This window comes from Lipotes vexillifer, unplaced genomic scaffold (assembly GCF_000442215.2).
Source record: "Lipotes vexillifer unplaced genomic scaffold, Lipotes_vexillifer_v1.1 scaffold1115, whole genome shotgun sequence".
Classification (NCBI taxonomy): Eukaryota; Metazoa; Chordata; class Mammalia; order Artiodactyla; family Lipotidae; genus Lipotes; species Lipotes vexillifer.
In genome coordinates, this window is record NW_006792080.1 from 77,940 (window position 1) to 86,231 (window position 8,292).

Genomic DNA, 8,292 nt, shown 5'->3' on the forward strand with positions numbered 1-8,292 from the left:
CTCACTGTCGTGGCCTCTCCCGTTGCGGAGCGCAGGCTCCGGACGCGCAGGCTCGGCGGCCACGGCTCACGGGCCCAGCCGCTCCGCGGCACGTGGGATCCTCCCGGACCGGGGCACGAACCCGCGTCCGCCGCGTCGGCAGGCGGACTCGCAACCGCCGCGCCGCCAGGGAAGCCCGGGTGTGTGTGTTTTCTTGCGTAGATCCCTCCTGGGACCGCCCGCCCTGCTGCCCTTCCCTTAACTGGCTGGTTCCCGGCCTCCTGGTTGGTTGTCACGTGAGGGCTTCCCTTCCTTCTTCCTTGCAAGGAAGCGTCTCCGGCTCCCTGGGTTACTTGCTTGCTTTGGTGGAGCATATTCTCCTGGTGGCTTTCGGAGAGAGTCATGGGAGGAAAACTCTAGAGAGCTTACATCTCCAGACAGTCACCTGCTTGATGGTTTGGCTGGGTACAGAATCCTAAGTAGGAGTAATTTTTCTCCTGGGATGTTGCACGCATTTTGCAGCCCCTTTTGACAGATAGTATCTTCCAAAAATAGAGCAGTATGTCCAGTCCCGAACGCTCATCCATAACCTTGCTACTCTTTAGCAGGACACCCTAGAGCCTCAGCAGGTCCTCGGACAGCCCTGATGAACAGAAGGCGTCAGATGTCAGGTGGTGTGACTTTCCAGGCTAGGTCATGAAAGATGAGAGGGCTTCCTCCGGACTCTCGCTGCTGGACTCTCGGCCCCGTAAATCAGCTTCCTTGTTGTGAGGAAGCCCTGGCCATGTGGAGAGGCCACGTGTGGGTGTCCTGGCTGGTAACCCCAGCTAAGGCGTCAGCCAAGAATTAGCATCAATCCCAGACTCGAGTCACCAATGTTTCAGATAATTTCAGGTTCCAGACTTCAAATCACCCAGCTGATGCCAAGTGGAGCAGAAGTGTACTGTCCACACTGAGCCTACTTAGATTGAATATCTAAGGGCAAAATAACTATTGTCATTGTTTTTTTGTTTTTGTTTTTTTTAATAAATTTATTTATTTACTTATTTATGGATGCGTTGGGTCTCCGTTGTTGCCCATGGGCTTTCTCTAGTTGTGGCGAGAGGGGGCTACTCTCTATTGTGGTGCGCGGGCTTCTCATTGTGGTGGCTTCTCTTGTTGCGGAGCACGGGCTCTAGGTGCACAGGCTTCAGTAGTTGGGGCACGTGGGCTCAGTAGTTGTAGCTCGTGGGCTCTAGAGCGCAGGCTCGGTAGTTGTGGCGCACGGGCTCGGTTGCTCTGCGGCACGTGAGATCTTCCCGGACCAGGGCTCGAACCCGTGTCCCCTGCATTGGCAGGTGGATTCTTAACCACCTGCACCACCAGGGAAGCCCCCGCTGTCATTGTTTTGAGCCAGTCAGTTGTGGGGTGTTTGTTATGTAGCCTGTGTGACCGGAACGCCCCTCTTCATGCCAGCTACTGGCTAAGCAGACTTGAGGACGTGACGGTGAGCCCTGTGCCTGAGAACATGATCTAGTCAATCAATTCAAATAAATTTGAAAACACTGTAACAGAAGGTGAGCATCCCACGTGTTCCCAGCGCCTGCCGTTTGTTCCTGTTCACAGCAGCATACGTGGACGTGGCAGCGGGCAGCCTTCCCGAAGGATGGAAGGCCAGAGGTGGGCCTGCTTCTCTGGGCACGTTCTGCCGGATTGGGCTGGTGACCTGGGGTGATGGGAAGTTGGAGAGCAAAGCCCTGTGAGGCCTGTGCTGGCCCTCACTGTGCCGCAGCCCCGAGTCGCTCCAAGTCGCCAGGGACCCAGATGAAGCAGGAAGGCGAGGTCACCCGGGAGCGTGTGTAGCAGCCTGGAACCGGGCAGGGGGCGCAGGAAGCCCGGGCCCAGGCGGGCCCTTTTCTGCCCCGGCCATGGGTCCGAGCGGGTGCTGGTGCTGGCACCGAAGAAGCGGCCTTGGGCTGCCTCCCGGGGCTGGGCCCCAGCCTGAGCAAAGTGAGACTATTCCTTCAATCGTTCAAGAAAGAGTTACTGAATTGTCCCCACCCCACCCCCCCACCCCCACCCAAAGAACAGAAGAAGCGAAAGTCCCTCCCCTCGAAGAGCTATAACCTTCTCTGGAGCGAGTGACAGCGCCTAACAGCCCAGTGGGCCGCTGGCCAGGAGAAGGGGCAGTGGGTCCAAGGCAAGCCTGGCGGGCGCTGGGAGGGCGGCGGGGGACCGGGGTGGTTCTTTGAACGCTGGTCAGCGAGCAAAAGTTGTCTTTGAGACGGAGGCCTGAGGAGGTAAGCGTGGCAGGCAACCTCCCCAGGCAGAGGGGACCCCCCACGGGGAGCAGAACAGGGAGGAAACTGGGTGTGTCTGGTGAGAGCCAGCTTGGAAGAAAGAAGTCAGGAAGGAAGGGGCTGCGTGGATCGGAAAACACCCCCAGCGCGCCAGTTAAAAGGACGGTGAAAACTCACACGCGGGGCTTTTTTATGTATTTCAAGATAAGACACTGAAACCCTAAAAGCTTCCTGGGAATTAGAAATTACTTTCAAAGACAAGAGCTTCACATTCACCCTAAAGCACAGCCGCAGAGTGATAGAGACGTTCTGGGGGAAGATTAAGACAAACGACTCCAGACCAGCGGAGCAGGTCCCTCTGTGCCAGAGGCAGGGAGCTGCTCAAATCTGCAGCCCGTTGGCCCGGAGGCTCCTCTCAGGGAGCCGTCGTTTTCTTCTGTTTCACAGGGACTGAGGCCCAGACAGGTCAAAGCACGTGAAGGCCAGACGGCCTGGGAGGCTCTGAGCCAGGCCTGGGGGTCCTGGCATCGCTCCGCCTTCCCAGTGGTCACCAGCCCCTAGAGGCCCTGAGCGCAGGCCCACCTCCTCCAGGGCATCCCTCCATGGCCAGTGCTGTGCTCCCCGCACCCATGGCCCCATCTCCAGCCCAGCTGCCTGCGAGATGCTCCCACCCCGGACTGCTCCCCGCCTGACACTCCAACCCATGCTGGCCCACCTCTCTGATGAGGCCCCAGTGTTCTAGTTTCTTTACGAACGTCTTCGCTCAGGGCGGGGATTGTGACTTTTCTGCCTGAAAAGTGTGGCTTGTCAAGGGCCTGGGCTCCGGCTTCAGACGACCTGAAGGATCAGATCAGGATTCAGCTGCCTTCGAGCTGTGTGTCCTGGGGAGAGTCACTGCACCTCTCTGTGCCTCGGTCTCCTCCACACGAGGGGACCAGGCTGTGTGAGCGTTAGATGAGTTAATACTGGCTCAGCACTTGGAAGGCACCTGGCCCTGCTGAGGCCCGCTGAGGGGTCTGTTATAGATTCACCTGCGGTGCTGCTTTGCCTCAGACCTAAGGGTCTCCACCTGGTCTGGCTCCTCCCGCCCCACCCCTGCCCTCCCGCGGCTCTCCCCGGGCTGCTGCTGTGGCCGCACTGGCCTCTCTGACTTCTCAGCTTCTCCAGGCTGCCGGCCTCAGGACCTTGGCATTTCCTGCTTCCTTGCCTTCAAGGCTGCCGTCGCCTTCTCAACGGGGCCTGCTCCCGCTGCGAGTTCTAAACAGCAGCACACGCCTGCAGCTGGGCCCCCAGCAGACCCTTGCCCCCCACCTCTCATTCCTCCACAGCCTGTCTCCCTTCTGACCTGCCCTCTCCTTTACTGCCTGAGCCTCTCCACTGTCTGTTTCATTTTCCTCTGGCAGAAGGCAAGCTCCTGAGGGCAGAAATCTTTGCCTGTGTGTTTGCTGCTGTGGCCCAAATGCCTAGGCGCCACCCGTCACACAGCGGTGACTCTGAGTAGCGGCGATGGAACTGCGGATTTCAGAACCAGCTGGGTGGCTCCAGAAAATGCAGATTCCCAGGCCCCGAACCAGCCTTTCTGGGGTTGAGGCTTGAGACTGTTTGCTAACCTCCTGCCTGCCCAGCTGGGACTGATGCCGGCACATGTTAGACAGCCACTGCATTGAAGGGGGCAGCCTGCACCCCAGATCCCCACGCCCCAGTGCCCAGACCACAGACCACCTCTGACTTCGGGGGCCCTAGCTGTCCAAGCCCGTGGATTTCCGTGGCCTTCCAACAGTGGCAACTTGCCCAGTGCTGTATGAGAAACATTTGCTTTTGCAAAACGTGGCCAGAGGCATGGGGAAAAGTCCAGCCAGGACCGGGACAGATAAAGGGCCATTTCCAGGCGAAGCGGTCTTGGTCTTGAGGAGGGAGCATGGCCTGAGGCTGGCTGGGGCTGGGCCACAGAAGATCCAAAGAACTGGGCGCCGGACAGGCAGTTACCCAAGCAGGGCGGGGAGCACCCCTGGCAGGGGGGAGGCAATGATTCCCACCCCTCAGCCCCTACCCCCCTGCACGAGGACTGGAGCAGGCCTTCCAGTGCACGGGGTGTGGCGTCAGTTAACCGGCTCTGCCTTTGGGTCTCCCGTCAAGCATCAAGGACTCCTTGCCACTAATCCAACTTTAAAAATGCAAATACCCTTGACCTGATCCCCCACCCCCAGCTGCCCAGACTTTCTGCTCCCACAGGGCACCCGCTGCAGGCGTGGCATCAGAGGGCACGCCCAGGAGCAGGGGCTGGCAGGGATGACGGCCCGCAGGGTGGAGCTGACTGATGGGTCAGGGAACATCCCCACCGGCCCAGCTGGACCAAGCCTGGAGAGACTGTGAAGCCAGTGAGTGTGCGTGACAGTCCGTTCTGTGTTTTAAAAATGCACGTGCTTCTCTGCTCAGCATATCCTGGGACTGGCCTCCGGGAAGGGCGCTGGGGAGGGTGGCTGGTCGGGGACAGCGGCTCTTCTCGGAAGGCCTTTCGTACGGTTTGGCCCGCTGGCCGTGCGTGGATTGCACAGCCGACTCCGCTGCGCTGAAAGCAGACTAGCAGCGCGCACCCTGGCGGCCGCTCACGCCTCGTTCCCTTCGCGGCTGCTCCGGGCTGCGCCCAGGGCGGACGCGGGGCGTTCGGTTTCCAGCCCGGTAGAACCCACTCGTGAGCCGTCGGGAAGCAGAGTGTGAGAGCAGCCGGCGGTGCTGGACCGTGGCAGACCCAGGACACGGATCGGGGTAGCTGAGGGTGGGGCGGCCGAGAGCCCCGCACGGCCCCCACTGCCCGTGCTGGAAGCAAGCCCTCCCGGCCTGCGGACCTCCACTGCGCGCCCTGCGGCCGCCCGCCCGGCTGGCCGGCCGCGCGCCGCACGCGCCGGCTTGCTAGCAGTCTGTCTCACCTCAGGGCCCTGGCGCGTGCCGGCTCTGCACTCGGCCGGGCCTCATCCTCTGGATGACCATGTTAATGGTCAGGTATGCACGGAACTTCCAGGAGCAGGGACCGTGCTGGTCTCGCTCGCTGCCCTCCTGCAGCCCCTGGAACAGAGCCTGCCCTTGTTGCCACAACACACAGTCTCCCTGATGCCTTCCCTTTCTGGCCCTTTCACCCCAATCCTCATGGTCCTGAGCACCCCACCCCCGCAAGTATCCTCCCCCTCCCTCAGACTCTGTCCCACACAGGTGTCCCTGGGGACAGTGCCTGCGAGTGGGCAACACAGAGGGGTTTGGGGTCCGGCTCTGTGGCCAGGATAGGCCATTCTCCATCCCTGGACTTCAGTGTCCTTATCAGTAAAATGGAGACAGAAACAAGTGGAGAGGATGATGTTTCATGGAGGGAGATGAGAAGTCAGAGGCGGTTGCATTTGCAGGGTCCCAGGGGATGGGGTGCCAGGGGATGGGGTGCCAGGGGATGGAGGTCCCAGGAGATAGGGGTCCCAGGGGATGGGGTCCCAGGGGATGGGGTGCCAGGGGATGGAGGTCCCCGGGGATGGGGTGCCAGGGGGTGGAGGTCCCAGGGGATGGGGGTCCCAGGGGATGGGGTCCCAGGGGATGGGATACCAGGGGATGGGGTCCCAGGGGATGGGGTGCCAGGAGATGGGGTGCCAGGGGATGGGGTCCCAGGGGACACAGGTCCCAGGGGATACAGGTCCCAGGGATGAGGGAGGGACTGTGCTGGGAGCTGCCCTTCTGGGGTACAATGTGCAGATGGATAAGGAAGTGGGGGTCCTTGTGTGCCAGCGCAGTGCCTTCCCAGCTCTCTTGGCTGTGAACCAAACAAAGAAACCCGCTGCTCAGCGCAGGCCTGAGAGGAAAGTTTCACGCACGGGGCTTGTTGCTGTCCGCAGTGAGTGCCATACTTCCCTTCCTTTCCTTTTGGATTTTATCCTCTTTTTTGATTTTTGACTTAGCCATGCTGAGAGCACTTTCCTGAATGGATCCATGACCCACTCTCGCTTCCAGCTGGCAGATGGAGATGGTGGTAAAGACATCTGGCTAGTGTCCATGGAGGAAAAGTCTCTCCTCCAGGCCTGGCGTGCCCCTTCCCCTTCCCGTACTCCTTGGGTGGGAGCTGACGAGGCCACGTGTCTTCCTCCCTCCTGCTGGGGGCGGGGGCTGTCTGTCCGCCCCCAAGCCACCCCAGGCTGAGCTCCGCCTTTGCGATGTTTTTTGCCTTTGTCTTCAGAATATTCCAGCATAACCCGCCTTAACCCAGATGGCAGCCATGGGTGGTGATGTACCCAGGATGCCCTGGCCTGGATGGACCAGCTAGGGAAACATTCAACTATGAGGAGAGAGCCCTTGCTAGCCCCCAGGGCCCTCTACTCCCAGCCACTCCACCGGCCTGGACCCAGCGCTGGCACCCCTGGGCTGTCTGTGGCCCCGAAATGGAAAGGGGGCACCTCACACCTCCAGCTCTGCTCCGATCTGACCAGTGGGGCCTGTGCCTCCCAGCAGGTAAAGACTTTGAGCGTCATCCCTGCCCACAGCATGCGTGCTGAGCCAGGCTCGGGTCCAGGCCCGTGCTCCCTGAAACCTGCTCTCTCCACCCCACCCTGCCTCTCTCTCCACCACAGTTTTGCATCTTGTTTTTATCAAAGAGCCACCACGAGGAGATTCCACCTTTTCCCGACCCACATCCAACCCACCAGACAGTCCTGAGGTCCTGCCGCCCACATCTCAAGGCCGTTTACATCCCTGCTGCCACCACATGGTCCTCACTGCTGCCAGCTCTCCCCTGGCTCCCTGCACTTCTGTGTCTCCCAGGTGGTCACCCTCCACCTGCCACTCCTTCTCGCGTCTCTGCCGGTCCTGGAGGCTGACCTGCAGGGCTGCGCCCCTCGGGCCTCACCTTGAGTGTCTGCTTTGCTTCTCCCGATAGGAGGCACCGGCAGGCAGTGGGGGGCTGGGACAGAGAGAGGGAGCGGTGATTCCCTCCTTCCTGCCACGGTCCTGGCTGCCCCCTCCTGCCTGCTGCCCTCTGTCAGAAGCCCTGTCATGAACTCATTGTCACTGACTTCACACCGTTCGGGTGTGTCGTCTTGTTCTTCGGGGACACCAGGGACAGCGCTGACCCCTACACCCGACAGCCCTTTTGCCCACAACGGTGGGACAGTCTTTCTGAAAGCCTGAATCTGGGCCAGTCTCCCCCTTGCTTCAGCAGTGGGCCGCTCCTGCTGTGAGAACACAGACAAAACTCTTTATTAACATCTACGAGGGTGTTGGTTAAATTAGGGGTCGGGAGGGTAACTGACTGCACTGAATTTCTTTCCTTTCTTTTTCGCCCTTCTTTTAATGACACTGGTGCAGAGAGATTAGCAGAGGGAAGGGAATAGATATCACCAGTACTCACAGCAGAGGCCCGAGTTAGGGGATTGTTTTGGTGACATGCAAGCTGGTTGAGCCAGAAGGTGATGTCTTACTGTGGATGCCAAATGCTGGGGACCCCTGCCCTGCCCTCTCCCCTCTCCACAGGCCCCACCTCACCCCCACGTCCGCCTGGCTCAAGGCCTCAGCTTCCTGTCAGTGCCTCAAACATGCAGGCCCGTTCCTGCCTCAGGGCTTTTGCACCTGCTGTTCCCTTGGCCTGACTGCCCTTCCGTCTGCTTTTCCCAGGGCTCCTTCTCACTGCAACATCACCTCCTCAGAGAGGTCCTCCGAGCTTTGCCCACCCGAAGCAGGTTCCCCGTCTTCCTTTTTCTATCACGAGACATTGTTTCATCAGAATCTCCATGAGGACACAAAGACCTGTTGTGTGTTAGTGACTGTCCTAGCACTTTTCCTCATCTGTAGTTACCTGTCTCCTGGCTTATCCCCCAGGGGAATAAAAGTTCCCAGAAGGTAGGCCCTGGTCTCTGCGGTTAACTGCACTGTCCCCAGATAGTTCTGGGCACACAGGAAATGCTCAGTACATGCCTGTGAGTGCTGCCGGGACAGGGCGGCTTTGTGGCACTGTACTCCCAGGGTGCCTGGCATGCTCGGCAACCCAGGATGGGGGCTGGGACTCAGA